The following is a 22,108-nucleotide window of genomic DNA, read 5'->3' as shown; positions in this document are numbered from 1 at the left end:
AAATAACTTAGGGGATGAATGAAAAAATATTTTATAGTACCCCTGTGGACAGAGTCCATACAGAAGAATCATATTAATGAGGTGATGGACCCAGACATATGTTACAATACATGATATAGGTTTGGCCCAAACATGAGAGTCACATCATCCACATGCTGGGACTAGTGATACATCACAATCTCTCTTTGAACAGAGACTAAGCAGTGGAAGAGAGTCACATCACCTACGTGCTGTGTTTAGCAATGTATCACAATACCCTCCGAGGAGAGAGCTCAGGCAGTATTGTCACATCACCTGGGTGCTAGGTTAGGGATATGTCACCATCTTCCCTGAATGTGGGGACCAGACAGGTGAGTCACATCACCTGGGTGCTCAGCCAGTGATATGTTACAATGTCCTTCTAAAAGCAGGGCACAGTCGGTATAATCACATTACCTAGTTTCTGGAAGCAGCAATATGTCACAGTGCTCCCCGGTGGGCTAGGCCCAGGCTGGAGAGACACATGACCTGGTTGTTGCACCCAGTGTTATGTCACAATCTTCCCTGAAGGCAGGGTGCAGGCAGAGGAGAGACACATCCCCTAGGTGATAGATGCAAAGAAATATCAAAAAGCCCTCTGTAGTCAGGGCCAAGACAAAAGTCTCTCACCTCCTAGGTTTTGGACCCAGCAATATGTCTCAATAACAAAATTATGCAAGGCCCAGATAAAAGAGGAGAGTCACACCATTAAGTGCTCGGTCCAGTGATAATTCACTATCCTTCTTTTCGTCAGGGCCCAGGCAGAAGAGGGGAGTCACATCACCTAGATAACTAACAACATATGTGATAATGCTCCTGTGGGCAGGGCCCATGCAGGAAACTCACATGACCTAGACATTGCACCCAGCCATGTCACAATAGCAACATATGTACAGCCCAGGGAGGAGAAGAGCATCACATAACCTAGGCCCAGTGATACATCACAATTTCTTATTGGGCAGAGCCCAAGCAGTAGAGAAGTGTCATATCACCTAGTTGCTGGGTCTGACAACATAAAACACTACCCCCGAGAAGATCAGGCAAGAGAGTCACATAACCTAGGTGATGGGCTCAGATATGTTATAATGTCCTCAGGTGAGCAGGGCTAAGGAAGAAGAGGAAAGTCACATAAACTAGGGCCAGGGCCAAGCTGTGAATAGAAGCCTCACATTCTATTTCAGAAGATTGCCTCCTTATTTTTTGGACAGAGTTTAGTTTTGCTTTTGTTGCCCAGGCTGGAGTTCAAAGTGATCTCGGCTCACTGCAACCTCCGCCTCCCAGGTTCAAGCGATTCTCCTGCCTCAGCCTCCCGAGTAGCTGGGACTACAGGCATGTGCCACCTCTCCCGGCCATATAATGTATTATGTATAAACGCATACGACCTTACAGGCAAGGTTAAATGCAAATATCTCTGGGTTGGGACTGGCTCAGCTCCGGGAAGAAGCCTTGCCTGAAAAGGCTGCAGCTTAGGCTGTCACTCTTTCTTCATTCAGGCCAACATCTGATCACATCTCCTGTCACTCAAGGCCTGAAGGGGCGGGGCCTTAAACGTTATCCAATCAGAGACGCTGGGCTGGAAACCGTCCAATGAGACACGCAGCTTCAGCGGACGGGGCGGCTTCCACGTTTGCCAGGGACTTTGTCTCTCGCTGAGGTGGGAGCTGCAGGTCTTATCTTCCCTTGTCTATGTTCTTTGCTCCTAGAGGCCCAGTCTCTGTGGCCCTGTGACCTGCAGGTATTGGGAGATCCCCAGCTAAGACGCCAGGTACCCCCTGGAAGCCTAGAAATGGTGAGAGTGCTGGGTCCGACATCCCAGGAGAGGGGAAGGGGCTGTGGGGGGACTCAAGCCTCCTTGCAGTGAGCTCCACAATCTGCGCCAGAGTTTTCCTTGGCCAGCTCGGCCTCAGTCCCCTTCAGCCATACGATGGAGGCTGCTTTGAAAGCCGGGACCCCGGGAGTCCTGTCTCTTCCCTGCGAAGTGACTGTGCCCTGGCCTGGAGCCCTCTCTGGGGAGCTCTGCACCCGCAGCTCAGGTTTCTTCCAGATTGTTCAGGGACCATGGGAGGGTAATCAGGGGAGAATCCTGACTTGGGGTGCGGGGTTCATGAATGGGAAGAGCTTTGGTCTGTGGGGTTCTGAGTCCTTTTCTCTTACTGAAAATGTACAAAAGTCACTGCAAAAATATTAAAGAATTTAACGAGTGATTCAAAAATTGTAGGCTGGATGCGGGGGCTCACGCCTGCAATCCCAGCACTTTGGAGGCCGAGGCAGGCGGATCAGAAGGTCAGGAGATCAAGACCATCCTGGCCAATATAGTGAAACCCTGTCTCTACTAAAAATACAAAAATTAGCCGGGCGTGGTGTCACCTGCCTGTAATCGCAGCTACTAGGGAGGCTGAGGCAGGAGACTCACTTGAACCAGTAAGTCAGAGGTTGCAGTGAGCCAAGATGGCGCCACTGCACTCCAGCCTGGCAACCGAGCGAAACTCCGTCTCAAAAAAAAAAAAAAAAAAAAAAAAAAAAATTGTAGAGTACCCAGCTATGGTTTGTCGTCCATACCAGGGGCTTGAAGAAAACACTTTTATAAGGTGCGATAAAGAAAACTAAATTCAATAATTGGCTAGGTACAGTTAACATAGTTTCTTAATTTGTACAATCAAGGTGGACATTTCTTGGTTATATAATCAGAGGTTAATTGGCAGTTTATAGTTGGCTAAGCCTCAATTTTGTTTCTCCCAGTTTAGTAATTTATAAAAACACGCATTTGAGGCCAGGCGCTGTGGCTCACGCCTGTAATCCTAGCACTTTGGGAGGCCCAGGTGGATGGGTCATCTGTCGGGAGTTCAAGACCAGCCTTACCAACATGGAGAAACCCCGTTTCTACTAAAAATACAAAATTATCCGGGTGTGATGGTGCATGCCTGTAATCCCAGCTACTTGGGAGGCTGAGGCAGAAGAATTGCTTGAACCCAGGAGGTGCAGGTTACGGTGGGCCGAGATTGCGCCATTGCACTCCAGCCTGTGTTTTTTGAAACTCCATCTCAAAAAACAAAATAAAAAACATGCATTTAAGTTAAATTTCTTTAAAGTAGAAATCCAGGGACCAGAGCCACCTCAGCCTAGTTGCCTGCCACTTAATTATTTTCACACTCCACAGGAGAGTAATTTTCTGCTGTTTTTTTTTTTTTTTTTTTTGAGAAATTTTCACTCTGTCGCCCAGGGTGGAGTGCAGGGGTGAGATTTCCGCTCATTGCAACCTCCGCCTCACAGGTTCAAGCGATTCTCCTGTCTCAGCCTCCCGAATAGCTGGGATTACAGGCACCTGCCACCACGCCTGGCTAATTGTATTTTTAGTAGAGACGAGGTTTCACGTGGGCTAGGCTGGTCTCGAACTCCTAACCTCAGGTGACCCGCCTGCCTCGGCCTCCCAAAGTGACATGGCCCAGGAGTCCCTGATTTTTAAACAGTAGCTCAGGAGCATAGATGGGTTCATTGGGTTTGTTCTGACATCTGCAGTAAGGAGAATACTGTGGGACTGAGCCCTGAATCAGGGTCTGTGCTGAATAGGTGGTGTCAGAATGCAAATTTTAGATAATGAGTTGATGTTGGAGAATCTTGGTGTTCAGCAAACTCTACAGATTTGGCCTGGAATGAAACTCTGGGAGGCTCTGCTTTTCTTTCACAGTGACCATTGTTTTGTGATTCTAGGTCTCCTCCCAGGGTGAGAGAGAACTGAAAACTTAAAGGAAAGAAGCTCTGATAGCAGATTCCCTTTTTCCACAGCTGCCAGCACAGGATTTCTACCCACTCACAAACACACCCACTAGACATTGAGGTGTCTACACCACTCCCAGGGCTAGACACCACCCTCAGGAATTTCACCACAGCATTTTTGATCCTAATGTTTCTTGCCAAAAACCCACAAGTGTCTCCAAGTCTCCTAGCATATCCCTTCCCCAGACACTGAATCTGCAGCAGCAGCCTGTTTTCTCCACCAACGTAGGGTTCTGGACCACTTGTTCATAATCTCATCTGCCTGCATGAAACCAGAAATAAATCAGAGTAGAGTCACACCTGGGCTACTATCTGTAGCACAAACCAGTCCTATCACCTACATTGCACTTTCCCAAACAAACTTATGGATTTTTTTCCTTTTAACTTTTATTTTTTGTTCCTAAGTACACGTGCAGGTTTGTTATATAGGTAAAATTGTGTCATGAGGGTTTGGTATGCAGATTATATTGTCACTGAGATACTAAACATTGCACCAAGTAGGTGTTTTTTCTGACCTTTTTTGTCCTCCCATCATCCACCATCAACTTGCCCTCAGTGTCTGTTCTCCTCTTTGTGTCTGTGTTCTTGTTATTTAGCTCTTATAAATGGTAAAATGTATTTATTTATTATTATTATTTTTTGAGATGGAGTCTCGCTCTGTCACCCAGGCTGAAGTGCAGTGGCACAATCTTGGTTCACTGCAACCTCCACCTCCCTGGTTCAAGCGATTCTCCTGCCTCAGCCTCCCAAGTAGCTGGGATTACAGGTGCCTGCCACCATACCCAGTTAATTTTTGTATTTTTATAGAGATGGGGTTTCATTATATTGGCCAGGCTGGTCTCGAACTACTGACCTCAGGTGATCCACCCACCTTGGCCTCCCAAAGTGCTAGGATTACTGTCTCTGTATTAGTTTTCTAAGAATAATGGTCTCTGGCTCCATCCATGTTGCTATGAAGGACATGATTTTGTTTCTTGTTCGTTTTTTGTTTTTATGCCCACACTGTATTCCAAGATACTTATGTACCATAATTTGTTTTTATTAAATCTTTTATTTTATTTATATTTGAAAAAAGGGTCTTACTCTTTCACCCAGGCTGAAGTGGAATGGTGTGATTTAGGCTCAATGCAGCCTCAATCTCCTGAGCTCAATCAGTCCTCCTACCTCAGCCCTCCAAGTAGCTGGGACTACACTCACATGCCACCACACCCACTATTTTTTTCTTTTTCTATTTTTTGTAGACATGAGGTTTTGCCATGTTGCTCAGGCTGCTCTCAAACTCCTGAGCTCTGGCAGTCTACCTGCTTTGGCATCCCAAAGTGTTGGATTACAGGCATGAGCCACCGTACCTGCCCATACCATGTTTTCTTTATCCAGTCTACCACTGATAGGCATTTAGGTTGATTCCATGTCTTTGCTATTGTGAATAGTGCTGCAACGAACATGCATGTGCATGTGTTTTTATGATGGAATAATTTATATTTCTTTGGGTATATACCCAATTACGAGGTTGCTGGGTCAAATGGTAATTCTGTTTTTACTTATATGAGGCATCACTACATTGCTTTTCATAGTGGTTGAACTAATTCACACTCCCATCAGCAGTGTATAAGCATTCCTTTTACAACCTTGCCAGCATCTGTGATATTTTTCACTTTTTAGTAATAGCCATTCATAGTTGTGTGAGATAATGCCTCATTGTGGTTTTTCTTTGCATTTCTGTAATGATTAGTGATGAGCATTTTTTATATGCTTGTTAACCACATGTATGTCTTTTTTTGAAAAGCATCTGTTGATGTCTTTTGCCTGCTTTTCCTTTTTCTTTTTTTTTCCTCACTGAGATGGAGTCTTGCTCTGTCACCCAGGCTGGAGTGTGGTGGTGCTATCTTGGCTCACTGCAACCTCTGCCTCCCGAGTTCAAGCAATTCTCCTGCCTCAGCCTCCTGAGTAGCTGGGATTACAGGTGCCCACCACTACGCCCAGCTAATTTTTGTATTTTTAGTAGAGACAGAGTTTCACCATATTGGCCAGGCTCGTCTCGAACTCCTGACCTCAGGTGATCTGCCCACCTTGGCCTCCCAAAACACTGGGATTATAGACATGAGCCACGGTACCTGGCCTAATCAATCTTGATTTTTATATATAGTGTAAGAGAGGGGTCCAGTTTCAATCTTCTACATAGTGCTAGCTAGTTATTCCAGCAAAATTTATTAAATAGGGAATTTTTTTCAAATTCATCTTGTCAGCTTTGTCAAAGATCAGATGGTTGTAGGTGTGCAGAATAATTTTGGGGTGCTTTAATCTGTTGTTTTGGTCTCTGTGCCTGTTTTTGTACCAGTAGCATGCTGCTTTTGTTACTGTAGCCCTGTAGTATAGTTTGAAGTTTGGTAATGTAAGGCCTCTACCTCTGTTCCTTTTGCTTAGGATTGCCTTGGCTATTTGGGCTGGTTTTTTTTTTGTTCCATATGAATTTTAAAATAGATTCTTTAGGTCCTGTTAAGAATATTTTTGGGCCGGGCACAGTGGTTCACACCTGTAATCCCAGCACTTTGGGAGATGAGGCAGGCGGGTCACCTGAGGTCAGGAGTTCGAGACCAACCTGAACAACATGAAGAAACCCCGTCTCTACTAAGAATACAAAAATTAGCTGGGCATGGTGGTGAGTGGCTGTAATCCCAGCTAAGGGAGGCTGAGACAGGAGAATCACTTGAACCCAGGAGGCAGATGTTGCAGTGAGCCAAGATCATGCCACTGCACTCCAGCCTGGGTGACAGAGTAAGACCTTGTCTTAAAAAGAAAAAAAAAAAACTTTTTGATCTGATACATAAATTCAGTAAAATTTCAGGATACAAAATCAATGTGCACAAATTGGTGGCACTGGTGTACACTGACAGTGACCAAACTAAGAATTAAGAACCCATCATTTTAAAATAGCTGCAAAAAAAAATAATTAGGAATATGTCTAACCAAGGTAGTGAAAGATTTTTACAAGAAAAACTACAAAACGTTGCTGAAAGAAATCATAGACAACAAAAACAAATGGAAACATATTTCATGCTTATGGATGGATAGCAATCCTGTTGTGACAATGATCAACCTACCAAAAGCAATCTACAGATTCAAGTAATTTCCATCAAAATAACATTATCATTCTTCACAGAACTAAAAAAAATCCTAAAATTTATATAAATTAAAAAGAGAGCCTCCATAGTCAAAGCAAAATGAAGAAAAAAAAAAAAGAAAACCAAAAACACACAAATCTGAAGGCATCACATTATCTGACTTCAAACTATGCTATAAGGCTATAGTTACCGAAACAGCATTGTATATAAAAATAGACATGTAGACCAATGAAACAGAATAGCGAAACCAGAAATAAACCCAAATACTTACAGCCAACTGATCTTTGACAAAGTAAACAAAGGTATAAAGTGGGGAAAGAACACCCTATTCAATAAATGGTGCCAGGATAATTGGGAAGCCACATACTGAAGAATAAAACTGGATCTTCAGCTGGGTGCAGTGGCTCATACCTGCAATCCCAGCACTTTGGGAGGTCGAGGTGGGTGGATCACGAGGTCAAGAATTCAAGGCATGTCTTTGGTTGGTATCCAGATAACAGTTTCTTCAGATTCCTGGTACTTGGGAGGAAAAGAAGTTGTTCTGGAGATTCAAACAGATAAACTAAATGCTTCCATCTTATATGGCCATTAGAATAATAGATGAAGCAGTCATGGTCCCTACTGTTGTGGGATAACTTAGGAATCAGACTGAGGGGTTGAGGAGGATTTATTATTTAGGTGCACCAACCCAGTCGGATTAACATCCAAAAGGACTGAGCCTTGAACAGAGTTAAGTTATCTTTTAAGCATTTCGTGGGGCAGGAGGAGATCTGTGCAGGGGGAAGCATATTACAGAAGTGAGAAACAAAGACAGTTATTCAATTAATTGAGATATGCATTACATCACTTCCCACTTTTCAAGGAAAAACATGTTTTATGACTTGAGTTTATCTGTCTAGTGACCTTGCAGCTGCACAGCTAGAGAAATGGTCTTCACAATGCCTGGGAAAAGGAGAGATTAGGCTCACTGGCCACAGAAAAATAGGCAGTTAATTTTTAAAGGACTCCAGATCTTTCTCTTCCTCAGGGGGAATTGGGTTTTCTTATGTATAACTGAGTTTTTGCTTACACATTCTTTAATTTCTTTTAATTCCTGTTCTACTACCATCCATGAACTTTTAGTCCAGACTAGCAACTGGATAAATGATGAATTAAGCATCATATGGTTGATACAATAAATAGATTTGTAAAAAAAACTTGGGGTTTTTTGGGCTGTAAGCGACCAAATAAAAAATATTTATATTGTGACTTCTGATGTCATCACCTGAAGGAATGTTTATGGGCAGAATTGTTATTATTATTATTTCTTTTACTTTGGTAATACATATTTATTTTCTAATAAGATTATTCTACATATCCTTAAGATATTTGTTTAAATGGATTATTAGTATATATTATAAAATTGACAGGGTAGTAGCTAAAAAAGATTAAAGTTACACAAACTCTGGGATTTGTTTTTCTTAGGTAAGCTTAGGAAACAGAACTGGAAGTACCCTCGTGTCATAGAGAACAGAATTCTACATAGGCTCCACTCCCTGCTCCAGTTCTGTTTAGATTCACCCTACTTGGGGGCTTTATTTAGGCCTGTCCCCTCTGTGGAGTCTTGCCTCAAAGAACTGATTTAATAAGACCAGACTTTTGGTTGGTGAATCCTGCTGCCTTTGTAGAGGTGGTGTTCACAATTTCCTGAAATCCAAAAGCAGACAAATGGGAATAATGTATGTATTTTTGGGTCTTAATTTTTAATTTTTTTGTTAAAAACAGTGCTTGCAGAGACATCCATTTAGCAACTTGTTTTCTATTCTTACAAATCAGTAGTTGCTCCACAAGTCACAAAAAATTAAATATAAACACAATAAAAATTCCTCTAATCTACATTAAATTTTTCCTTTATCCCTCTCATCTATCTATTTAGCTTTTCTTCTATACATTTTTTTAAAAAATTAATGACAGAGAAAAAATATTAAAATGCTGTGCCGTTTATCTAAATACTGGGAATTATTAAGCACTTGGTACCAACTCCCAGGGTGTTATGAGGATTAAGTCACATAATGTGTTATTCCCAGCACAGTGCTCTGTAACATACTCTTGAGCACATAGAGCACAATGTTTAATAAACATGCCATCAGTACATTTGTACATGTTGTTATTAAAACTCAGACTTATTCAGACATTACTGCTTTCTATTTCCTCTGTATGCTCTACAGAGCCAGCAAAGAATATGATACTTTAGGATGGACAGTGGTTGTCTTCGTTTGCCCTAAAAGTATTTGTGTTGTGAGGAGCGCTGAGTGTAAGGGACTCTGTGCTGTACCTGCTTTCTCTAACTAATGCTGATCATGAGCCCAGGGGGAGCAACATCAACATTGACAGGGGACTTGTTTAAAACATTCATTTTTGGACCCTTTTCAAACCTGCAGAATCACATTACAAAGAGTGGGGCCAAAATTAGCAAGTGATTTATAAGCTCACTAAAGCGTGAGAGCCAATGCCTAGCTAAGTGGTTATAAGCCCAGACCTCTAATTAGGATTACATGGTCAATTTGCAGAAAAATCATTTGTGCTTTTTTTGCAGGTTTTGTTTATTGTTTTAGGTGGAATCATACTTGTTGTTTTAGTTAAGTCTCTCATATAATTCCAAGGTGAGGCCAGAATCAACAATGAAGGGTTCAAGACATTCATGAGACTTAAGGTAGAAACCTTTGCACTAAAGGGTGGTCACAGGGCCTGTTCTGTTTGGGTTTGGGAGAGACAAGGCAGTGTGGCCCATATTACCATTACTGTAGCAGAAATTGCTGCTGTCTGTGGCACCTGAGGACAGAAAAGAAGAAACATATTTTTATCTTCATGGAACAGCTCATTGTTCCTGAATCTCTTCTGGTATAAAGGACAGAAAAGGATGGAATTTTTCTGCAGGTCTTGGTCCTTCTGCCTGTGGGTGTGGTGATAGCAGGTAAATGGGTGGTGCTGACACCTTTTAAGGCATATTCTCAAGATGCTGGTGTAATTTGTGCAGAAAATTTCATCTGAGTAGGAATTCCAGAGGAGAAAGAGGAAAAAATTGCTTTTTTTTTTTTTCAGCTTAACATGTCTCATATCAAGAGCTGTGTCCACCCTGCCTTCTGAAATGCCATGCATTTTTACATGCAAACCTTTACTTCTCTACTTGTGTTTTTCCTCCCTAATGAGTTTAACTACTTTAAAAAATTCTTATGATAGTCAAGGGTCTCTGAAAAATATGTTTTTTCTCATATACCAAAGCCTTCTACATCACGGCTTCTTATATGCCACGCAGAATTCTTTTCATGAATTTATAATCTACCTGTATTAAAAATGTTCCCTTTGTGGCTGGGAAGGTGTGAATACTCAAGATTCCTACTGGAGAAGAAAGGGGTTCTTAGTAAAGATGGAAAACTTGTAATGTTGAGATTCCATCTGTGTTCTTCATTAACTATGCAGTACAGGATTAAGAAAATGTTTATTTAAAGAGGATGGCATTTATTACCCAGAAAGTCCTGAAAAAAAAATTAGAAAATACCTGCTTTCTAGAGTGCTAAAGAAAGACTACTTAAAATCACTATTAAAAATGACAGAACATGGGAGATATCTGTGTCTTGAACTTGGTATAAAACTGATGGTTCTTTATGGTTAAACTCAGACTACAATTTACTTTTGGGGGAAAATGTCACAGTGATGATGCTATGTCCTTTTGTGCATCAGCACATCAAAAAAATTTGTCCTAATGCAGTTAATGTTAATGATTCACTTGGTTAAGGAGCTCTGTGACAGATTTTTTTTACTAGAAAGCTAATTATGTCTTTTCATTATAAATTATTTTTATGCAGCTGATGTGCATAAACCATCACATTTTATCTGGTAGCTGCCCCTCTTTCTTAGGTTTTCTTTGCATATATCTGTCTTTAGCAAGTGAAAGCTCTCAGCATTTTTTACGGTCCAGAAATACTAGGAAAAACAGGGTCTTTTACTTACTGGATGTTTGACAAAATATTATTCTTGGGCCAAAAACATTGGCATTACTGTTGAACTTGTTAGAAATTCAGAAACTGAAAAAAAAAAGAAAGAAATTCAGAAATTCAGACTTTATTCCAGTTCTTCTGAAAAAATAATCTGCATTAACAAGTTATCCAGTTTATTCTACACATTAAAATTTGAGAGGTACCTTCTAACTCAACATGTCTTTTTGATCTGAAAAAATATACACAACTCATTCTGTATGATGTAAATATAGCACTCAAAAATTTAAGTTTGTGTTTATGCCCTTAATTTTATACTTTATTCAGAAAAATAGCATATGTATACTGATGTTGTGGATCCTTTGCCACTCTCTTTTCTCAGAGTTAGAGAATACATTAGAGGTGTCCCTTCTATTTGTTAGTTTTCCTTCTAACAGTCAGGACCCTCAGCTGCAGGTCTGTTGGAGTTTGCTGGAGGTCCACTCCAGACCGTGTTTGCCTGGGTATCACCAGCAGAGACTGCAGAACAGCAAATATTGCAGAATGGCCTGATCCTTCCTCTGGAAGACTTGTCTCAGAGGGGCACCCGGCTGTATGAGGTGTCAGTTGGCCCCTACTGGGAAGTGTCTCCCAGTTAGGTTACTCAGGGGTCAGGGACCCACTTGAGGAGGCAGTCTGTCCATTCTCAGATCTCAAACTCCATGCTGGGAGAACCACTACTCTCTTCAAAGCTGTCAGATGGACTCTTAAGTCTGCAGAAGTTTCTGCTGCCTTTTGTTCAGCTATGCCCTGTCCCCAGAGGTGGTGTCTACACAGGCAGGCAGGCCTCCTTGAGCTGCAGTGGACTCCACCCAGTTCAAGCTTCCTGGCCACTTTGTTTACTTACTCAAGCCTCAGCAATGGTGGATGCCCCTCCCCCAGTGTCACTGCCACCTTGCAGTTTGATCTCAGACTGCTGTACTAGCAGTGAGTGAGGCTCCGTGGGCATGGGAACCTCCAAGCCAGGCATGGAATATAATCTCCTGGTGTGCCGTTTGCTAAGACCATTGGAAAAGTACAGTATTAGGGTGGGAATATCCTGATTTTCCAGGTACTATCTGTCATGGCTTCCCATGGCTAGGAAATGGAATTCCCTGACCCCTTGTGCTTCCCAGGTGAGATAACACCCCACCCTGCTTTGGCTCACACTCCATGGACTGCACCCACTGTCCAACAAGCACCAGTGAGATGAACCCGGTACCTCAGTTGGAAATGCAGAAATCACGCATCTTCTGTGTCACTCATGCTGGGAGCTGTAGACTGGAGTTGTTCCTATTCAGCCATCTTGGAACCTCTATCAAGTAGTTATAAGTAAGGAAACAACAGGTGCTGGAGAAGATGTGGAGAAATAGGAACATTTTTACACTGTTGGTGGGACTGTAAACTACTTCAACCATTGTGGAAGACAGTGTGGTGATTCCTCAAGGATCTAGAACTGGAAATACCATTTGACCCAGCCATCCTATTAGTGGGTATATGCCCAGAGGATTATAAATCATGCTGCTATAAAGACACATGCACACCTATGTTTATTGTGGCACTATTCACAATAGTGAAGACTTGGAAGCAACACAAATGTCCATCAATGATAGACTGGATTAAGAAAATGTGGCACATATACACCATGGAATACTATGCAGCCATAAACAAGGATGAGTTCATGTCCTTGCAGGGACATGGATGAAGCTGGAAACCATCATTCTGAGCAAACTATCACAAGGACAGAAAACCAAGCACCACATGTTCTCACTCATAGGTGGGAATTGAACAATGAGAACACTTGGACACAGGATGGGAACATCACACACCAGGGCCTGTCATGGAGTGGGGGGAGGGAGGAGGGATAGCATTAGGAGAGATACCTAATGTAAATGATGAGTTAATGCGTGCAGCACACCAGCATGGCACATGTATACATATGTAACCTGCACGTTGTGCACATGTACCCTAGAACTTAAGGTATAATAAAAAATTTAAAGTAAATACATTAGAGAATATTTCTATGTTGAAAATTATTTTATTAAATTTTAGTCACTTCTGTGAATCAGAACCAGTTCTCTACTCTCTCATTTGACCTTGAGTCACGTTAAAAATTCTGCCCGTGGCCACTTGGTAAATGTGTGTGGGGTTGTTTTTTAGAGTCAGAGAATACATTAGAGAATATTTCTGTGTTAAAAATTATTTTCTTGGATAATTTCAGTCACTCCTATAAGTCAGAACCTGTTAGTGAAATTAAAAATTCTGTCCATGACCACTTGGTAAATATGTATGTGTGTGTGTGTGTGTGTGTGTGTTTTCAGGGACCACTGACATTTAGGGATGTGACTGTGCAATTCTCTCTGGAGGAGTGGCAATGCCTGGACACTGTTCAGCAGAATTTATGTAGGGATGTGATGTTAGAGAACTACAGAAACCTGGTCTTCCTGGGTGAGGATAACTTCAATACTCAATTCCTAATATACCCTAAAGGCTTTATTTTTGTTTTGTTTTGTTCTTTTTAGAAATTTTTTTGGTAATTTGGTCATTTTTTATAATTATACTTTACATAAATGAGTTTCAAATTCCTATTTTCAAGAAAATCATAAGGATTTGTCAGTGTAGAAAAAAAATTTCAAGATGTTTCATCTTGAGCTAAACTTTCTACATTGCTGAGCTGATCTGTATCCCTCACTCTAGATAGTGGTAATTCCAAAAATTTAGTGGCATAAAATATTGTTGCCTCCACCTTAAAATCTAATTGCTACCACCAATTTTTTTATTCAGTAGTACTGGGTAGTGAATTAAGAACCTACAAATATACAGTATTTTCTAAATATTTAGAAATTTCTGTCATAAATTAGTATTTTGGTATAAATGTATTAGAATATTGTATTACATCCCCTTTACTGAGCACATTACTAAGTTGATAATTGGAGAATATGAGCAAGATGCATGTTACTTATTTTTAATCAGGTATTGCTGTCTCTAAGCCAGACCTGATCACCTGTCTGGAGCAAGGAAAAGAGCCCTGGAATATGAAGAGACATGAGATGGTAGCCAAACCCCCAGGTAGGTGAGAGTGAAAGCCAGTACAACAGATGACACAGATGAGAGATCCAAAGGTCAAGGAGAAAGCAAGTCCTTAAAATGTCATTTGGGAAGCTATTTTCCAAAGGATATAGTTTCTGGAAGCCTGAGTTTTTTTTCTTTTTTCTTTGCTCCCACATAGGGACATTTTCTGTCTTATGCTTTTACATTCTCTAAAGCATCTACTTTTCTTTCAATCATTTTCCTTCAAGTTTACAGTGAGAGCCAAAGGCCTCTTCGTGGCATATAAAAGACTGTACAATCTGACTCCTTTTTCATTGTTTTTAGGGACACACAAATATCTGCATAATTTTCAAAAACTCTATGTTAAGCTATTTTTTAAGTTCTCTTTTTGCAACATGTCTGAAATGAATGGAGTAGTGGTTTCTGTTCCATTAAACTTTTTAATTTTTCTGCACATTCCATCCTTTTTTTATTTTTAGTATATTATTGAAAGATAGTTTGGAATTATAAAATATGATGTCATTCTGCTTTGGTTTTTTTCCTCAAGATTGCTTTGGCTATTCAACGTTTATTATAGTTTCATGTGAACTTTAGTCATGTGAAAAAACTTGCCATTGGAATTTTTATAGGGAACTTATTGAATCTATATTTATTGAATCTATATTCTTTCAACTCAGAGACATAAAACATTTTTACATTTATTTGTGTCTTCTCTATTTCTTTTCCTAGCTACCTTATATAGCTAGGAAATAAAAAGTCTTTCAGTCTAAAGATTTTTTATCTCCTTTGTCAAATTTGTTCTCAGAAATTTATTTATTTTATTTATTTATTTTGAGACGAAGTTTCACTCTTCTTGCTCAGAATAGAGTGCAATGGCATGGTCGCAGCTCAGTGCAAACTCCACCTCCCAGGTTCTAGTGATTCTCTCTTGCCTTGGCCTTTCAAGTAGTTGGGATTACAGGCACCTGCCACCATTCCCAGCTAATTTTTGTATTTTTAGTAGAGATCCGGTTTCACCATGTTGGCCAGACTGGTCTTGAACTATTGACCTCAGATGAAACACCCTCCTTGGCCTCCCAAAGTGCTGGGATTACTGGTGTGAGCCACCATGCCCAGCCAGAAATTTATTATTTTAATGCTATTGTAAATAAGATTTTTTTTTTTTTGTCTATTTTATCAGATAGATTGTTCTAAGTATATGGGACCATAACTTGTATGTAAATTTGATATTTTGCTAATTTACTGAATGTATTTATTAACTTAGGTTTTAATGCACTACTTATGGTTTTCTATATATAAGATCATGTAATCTACAAACAGCAAACTTTTACTTATTTGTCTTAAGTTTCAATGGCTTTTTGAAAATTGTTTTGACTAATTATTCTGCCACATACTTCAGTGCTATGTTAAAACAATCATTGACAAGGTGCACAATATAATTTTGCATTTGGTGTCTGTGAACTTGAAGGAGCAAACACCTCTTCAAGTTTCTATAAACTAGTTTCAGGAGGTAAAGATCTTCTTTCACTGGGCCCCCAGGGTGATGGGATTCCCTCTGGGTTTACGATGAAGGGTTGTAGCTTGGTCACAAAATTGCTGGGTCTGCACTAGGGTCCACCTTTGGTTGGCTTGTCACAAGGGGCTTGGATAGTTGTAATTCCCATATTATTTTTGGACAAACTGGATATCCTTCAAAATTTTGCTCTGTAGGGCAGACACTAGGGCAGGTTTTTGCAGTTGGGTCTGTATATAATGTACCTTAAATTGGGATGTAAATGAGTATGGCTTTCACTGAGTACCACAGAGGATTTCCTCGGGTCACTGTGTTGGTTTCTAGGTAAAGAGAACTGGCCATAAACTGTGGCCCGGGAAGCTGAAACTGAGACTTTGAACTGCTAAAGGCACCACATTAAAAGCCAGGGTCTGCAGGCCTGCCTGCATGGCTATAAATGAGTGTCTTCCTCCAGGCCTATGAAAGTAAAGAACCTCTCTCTGACTGGCTGAAAGGATTTTGAAATAATTACAGAGTAAATTCAGAATTCTCAGTGGGACCAAGGTGGGTTGGCCATTTCCTGTCCTGTAGCCAAGACCGGGGTCCTGTAGTTTGCCACTGAAATGAGAGCCTGCCTTCTGAAGAAAACACCCCTCAATCTTTGGCTTAGAAGAATTTCACAACTTCATCCCTGGACCTTAAAGATCTCTTAAAGGCACTTATTTTGGAGATGAGATCTTGCTACATAACCCAGGCTGGTCTTGAAATCCTGGCCTGAAGCAATTCTCCAACCTTAACATATAATGTAGCTGTTATTACAGGTTCAAGCCATGAGGACTGGTTCTCTCATAAAGGTATTTTTGTCAGGGATGGCCAACAAATTTTCTTGCTGTGGTGGAATAGGCACATAGGACATCTTTTATTTCTCCATCTTACTAATGTCACTCTATAAGGTTTTAATTTCTATTTTCTATTTCAAATTTCCTGTTATTTTAGATTCAGACATTTAGGAATAATAAGCTAGAATTTACATGTTATGTTTGAAGTTAATTAGATAATTAGTAGGCACTCCATATTTACTAATATAGTTACTTATAAATGTACGTTTGCTGCAGGCAAACAGGAATTATAAGCTTTTCACACACATTCTCTAGCCTATGTCTAAATAATAACATAATTTATTTATAAATATTTGTTTTATATAAGAGACTCTAACCATATTGCTATATATTATATGTATATAAAATATATTTAATAATATCTATATTAAATTACATATATATAATTTAGCAATGAAAGGCTATTCCTTGCTTCTAAAGTTGGATTACAGCAGTTTTGTTTCATGAAAGAATAACATACAATTAAAACATAAAAATGATCTCTAGTTTAAATGCTTATTTATTTAATGTTTCTCATTGGTATCTTCTATTTATGATTATACTGCATTTTCTCTAAAATTTTACTGCCACACAGTGCCTGTCAATGATTCAAAATACCTGCCTTCCATAAATACACAGTTACTTATTGTAGTTATCTAGACAATTTTTTTATGGTACATCAATGTTGCATGCCAGATTATATGAGTAAACATTTTACTTATTATTGTTTTGCAGTTCCATGTCAGTGTTTTTTTCAGTGTAGGTTTCTTAACATCAGTTCATTGTGATTTTTTTGTTTTACTTACATACTATAATTTTAGACGATTTGCAAATCTGTTTTTACACTTTAAGTCAGTATGGGCTTGAATTAAGAGATAAACCACCCAGGCCGGGTGCAGTGGCTCTCACCTTTAATCCCACCACTTTGGGAGGCTGAGGCGGGCGGATCACCTGAGGTCAGGAGTCTGAGACCAGCCTAACCAATATGGTGAAACCCCGTCTCTACTAAAAATACAAAAAGTTAGCCGGGCACGGTGGCATGCACCTGTACCTGTAATCCCAGCTACTCGGGAGGCTGAGCAGGAGAATTGCTTGAACCCAGGAGGCAGTTTTCAGTGAGCCGAGATCATGCCATTGCACTCCGGCTTGGGTGACAGAGCAAGACTTCATCTCATGGGAAAAAAAAGAGATAAACCATTCATTCATTCATATTTCTATCATGATCAGATTATATAGTTGTGTGTTTTTATCTATACCCCAATTTTGGTTATCGCTTATCATGTATATATTTTTTAGCTGATTTTTAGTGGTTTTGTCTGAGTAGTCATGGAAATAGTCTTATTTTCACCATGTGTTTAATATTGAATATATATTTTTTGTGTGTTAAAAACTTTTGTGATTTGAAGGTAATTTTTGAAAGGATTTATAATTCTGTATTTTTTTCAGTTTTTCCCTTAAAACATTTATTGTTGAAAAAACAGATAACATAAAATTTACCATCTTTTTTTGAGATGGAGTCTTGCTCTGTTGCCCAGACTGGACTGCAGTGGCATAATCTTGGCTCATTGCAACCTTTGCCTCCCTGCAACCTTGGCCTGCCGAGTTCAAGCAATTCTCCTGCCTCAGCCTCCTGAGTAGCTGGGATTATAGCCATAGGCAACAACACCCAGCTAATTTTTGTATTTTTAAAAGAGATGGGGTTTCACCACGTTGGCCAGGCTGGTCTCGAACTCCTGACCTCAAGTGATCTGCCCACCTCAGGCTCCCAATGTGCTGGGATTATAGGGTTGAGCCACCGTGCCTGGCCTAAAATTTATCTTTAATCTATCTATGTGTACATTTCAGGGCTAGGCATGGTGGTGGCTCACATCTATAATAACAGGATTTTGGGAGACCAAGTCAGAAGGATCGCTTGAGCCCAAAATGTTGAGACCAGCCTGGGCAACATATAAAGACCCGCTCTCTGCAAAAAAAAACAAACAAAAAAATTTAACAGGCAGCCATGGGGGTGTGCACCTGTGGTTGTAGCTATTTGGGAGATTGAGCGGGGAGGATTACTTGAACCTGTGAGTTTGAGGCTGAAGTGAGCCATAGTTGTACCACTGCAATCCAGCTTGGGTGACAGAGTAAACCCTGTTTCAAAAAAATGGCATATATTTCCGGCATGTTAAGTACTTTCACATTGTACTTAACATACAAGAGACTTCTCGAAATTTTCCATCTTGTAAAACTAAAACTCAATACCCATTAAATAACAACAACCCATTTTACCCTCTCTCTAGCCCTAGACAAACACCATTTCACTTTCTGTTTTTATGAGTGTGACTACTTAAAATATCTCATGCTAGTGGAATTATATACTATTCATTATTTTGTTACTGGCTTATTTCAGGGGACATAATATTCTCAGTTAATCTTCAAACATGACAAGATTTTGTAAGGCTGAATAATATTTCATTGTATTTATGTATTACATTTTTCAATGTATTTCCAAATAAAAAGACATTTGGGTTACTTCAGCCTTTTGACTTTTGTGAATACTAATACAATAAACATGATTGTTCAAATTTGTCTTCCAGGTCCTGTGTTGCATGTTATAGATACAGATTCATAAATGAGATTGCTGTATTTTATAATTTTATTTTTAATTATTTGAAGTACATTTATAACACTTTAAAATAATGGCTACACTCCTGATTTTCACCAACAATCAACATGGGTTTCATGTTCATTGCATCTTCAACAGATTCAGATTTAGTGAGTTTTTTTTGTTTTTTGTTTTTTTTTGAGGCAGTCTTGCTCTGTCACCCAGGCTGAAGTGCAGTGGCACGATCTTGGCTCACTGTAAGCTCTGCCTCCTGGCTTCACACCATTCTGCTGCCTCAGCCTCCCAAGTAGCTGGGACTACAGGCGCCTGCCACCACGCCTGGCTAATTTTTGTATTTTTAGTAGAGATGGGGTTTTACCATGTTAGCCAGGATGGTCTCTATCTCCTGACCTCAGGTGAGCCACCCACCTCAGCCTCCCAATATGCCAGGATTACAGGTGTGAGCCACCGCACCCAGCCAGATTTGGTGTTTTCTAAAAAAATTATAGTGGCCATTCTAGGCCAGGCACTGTCACTCATGCCTGTAATCTTAGCACTTTGAGAGGCTGAGGCAGGCAGATCACAAGGGCAAGGAGTTCAAGACCAGCCTGGCCAATATGGTGAAACCCCATCTCTACTAAAAAAAAATAATAAAAAAAAAATTATCTGTGCGTGGTGGCAGGTGCCTGTATTCCCAGGTACTCAGGAGGCTGAGGCAGGAGAATCACTTGTACCCAGGAGGCGGAGGTTGCAGTGAGCTGAGATCTCACCAGTGCATTCCAGCCTTGGCAACAGAGTGAGACTCTGTCTAAAAAAATAAATAAAAAATAAAAAAATTATAGTGGCCATTCTGATGAGTGTGAGATGATTTTGGTTTTTATTGTGGTTTTTATGCATTTCTCTACAAAATAGTAATTTTACAAGTTCTTTTAAATGCTTTTCTTATTTGTGTACATTTTTGATAAAAATTTTGTTTAATTATTTGGCCATTTCTAAATCAACTTGAAATGTATTGTTGAGTTCTAAGACTTGTTTATATATTCTGAATAGTAACTCCTATCATGTGATTTGCAAATATTTTCACACATTTTCTATGAGGCATTGTCACCCTATTGAATGTTTTATTTGGGTGCAAAAATTTTGAAGTATAATGCAGTTAAATTTTCCGTTATTTGTTACTGATGCATGTAATGTCATATGTAAAGAAATGTTGCCAAGACCAGTGTCAGGTTTTTCTTCTATATTTATTTCTAAAAAATTGGTTGTTTTTTATGTCTAAGTATTTTATTTAAAATATTTTTTATATATGGTTCAAGGAAATAATCCAGCTTTATTTTATCATTGTTGATATCCAGTTTTCAACATTACTTTTGAAGAGATTATCTTTTCTCTATTATGCGCTCATGGCAACTTTAGGCAAGATCATTTGATCTTTTAAAGGAGGGTTCATTTCTTCACTCATATTCTGTTGTTTCATCTGTTTATCTGTCTTTGTTTCAGTACCACATTGTTTTTATTTTAGCTTTTAGTATGTTTTGAAATCAGAAAGTATAATGCCTCCTTGTTCTTTTTCATGGGTTTCTGGCTATAGTTGTAATCAAGGTTTAAACTTTTATACAAGATTTATTGCATTGATTGGTCTGTTCTCATGCTACTAATAAGAACATACCCAAGACTGGGTAATTTATAAAGAAAAGAGGTTTAATTGGCACACACTTCCACATGGCTGGAGAGGCTTCACAATCATGGCACAAGGCAAAGGAGGAGCAAGTCATGTCTTACATGGTGGAAGGCAAGAGGGCGTTAGCAGAGGAACTCCCCTCTATAAGCCCATCAGATCTCCTGGAACTTATTCACTATCACAAGAACAGCACAGGAAAGACCCACTTTTGTGATTTAATTGGCTTACCCTGTCTCTCTCATGACACAAGAGAATTATGGGAGCTACAATACAAGATGAGATTTGGGTGGGGACACAGCCAAAGCATATTATTTCTGTTAAAAACTGTACTATTGAGATTGCTATTATATTAAATTTGTTCACCACTGTAGGTTGTATCGATACCTTTGAAAAATTAAAATTTTGACCCCTGAGCAAGAATATGTTGAAGAGTTTTATATACTTAGTTTTATATACTTTTGGATTTGCCAGTTTTACTTTTGCTTTTAATTCCTAGTTTTATTCAGTGGTGGTCAGAAAACACACAATGTATAATTTTAGTATACTTAAATATATTTATTGTTTCTAGACAGGATCTTACTCTATCATCCAGGCTGGAGTGCACTGGCATGATTTTGGCTCACTGTAGCCTCAGCCTCCTGGGCTCAAGTGATCCTTTCACCTCAGCATCCCTAGTAGCTGGGACTAGAGACATGCACTACCATGTCTGGCTAATTTTTTGAATATTTGTAGGAAAAAGGTCTCACTATGTTGCCCAGCCTGGTCTCAAACTTCTGGCCCCAAGAGATCCTCTCACTTTGGTCTTCCAAACTGTGGGATTATAGGCATGACGACTTCATGCTGCTGTGCAGTTTTCAATGTTGGATGTAAGACCAGTGGGAGGTGTTTGGTTTGTGAGGAAAAATTCCTTGTGCATGGGTTGGCACCATCCTCTTTGTAATCAAAATTTTACATTCCATTAATTCAAAAGACAGCTGGCTCATTAAAAGAACCTGGCTCCTTCACCTCACACTTGCTGTCTGTTACCATGTGATATGTCCAGTTACTCTTTGCCTTCCCCCATGATTGTAAGCTTCTTGAGACCCCTACCAGAAGCAGATGTTGGCACACACTTCTTGTACAGTCTGCTGAACTGTGAGCCAAATTTTTTTTTATAAATTATCTATTCTTGGGCTTCCTGTACATGCAAAATAATACGGTCTATAATGCTTTCTAAGTTCTCTATTTTATTATTGCTATTTTAACTGAATTTTCTATTTATTATTGAAAATGGGGTCTTGATGTCTACAATTATGTTGCTATGTATTTCCTGCTTCAATTTGTCAATATTTGCTTTATATATTTTGGAGCCCTGATGTTACTTATAGATATACCTATAGATAAATAAGTATTTTATTGTACTATATAATATATCTATATAGATTTTTTTTTTTTGAGATGGAGTCTTGCTTTGTTGCCCAGGCTAGAGTGCAGTGGCATGATCTCAGCTCACTGCAAGCTCTGTCTCCCAGGT

General features: G+C 39.6%; 1 pseudogene; it reads left to right on the top strand.

Annotated features, from left to right (window-relative positions):
- The first annotated feature begins 314 nt into the window (after positions 1-314).
- The window catches only part of LOC112130186 (zinc finger protein 257-like), a 32,502-nt pseudogene continuing 10,708 nt past the window's right edge, over positions 315-22,108 (top strand).

This window comes from Pongo abelii, chromosome 20 (genome assembly GCF_028885655.2).
Source record: "Pongo abelii isolate AG06213 chromosome 20, NHGRI_mPonAbe1-v2.0_pri, whole genome shotgun sequence".
Taxonomy (NCBI): Eukaryota; Metazoa; Chordata; class Mammalia; order Primates; family Hominidae; genus Pongo; species Pongo abelii.
The sequence above is the reverse complement of the archived record's forward strand: the minus strand, read 5'-3'. Positions and strand labels throughout refer to the sequence as shown.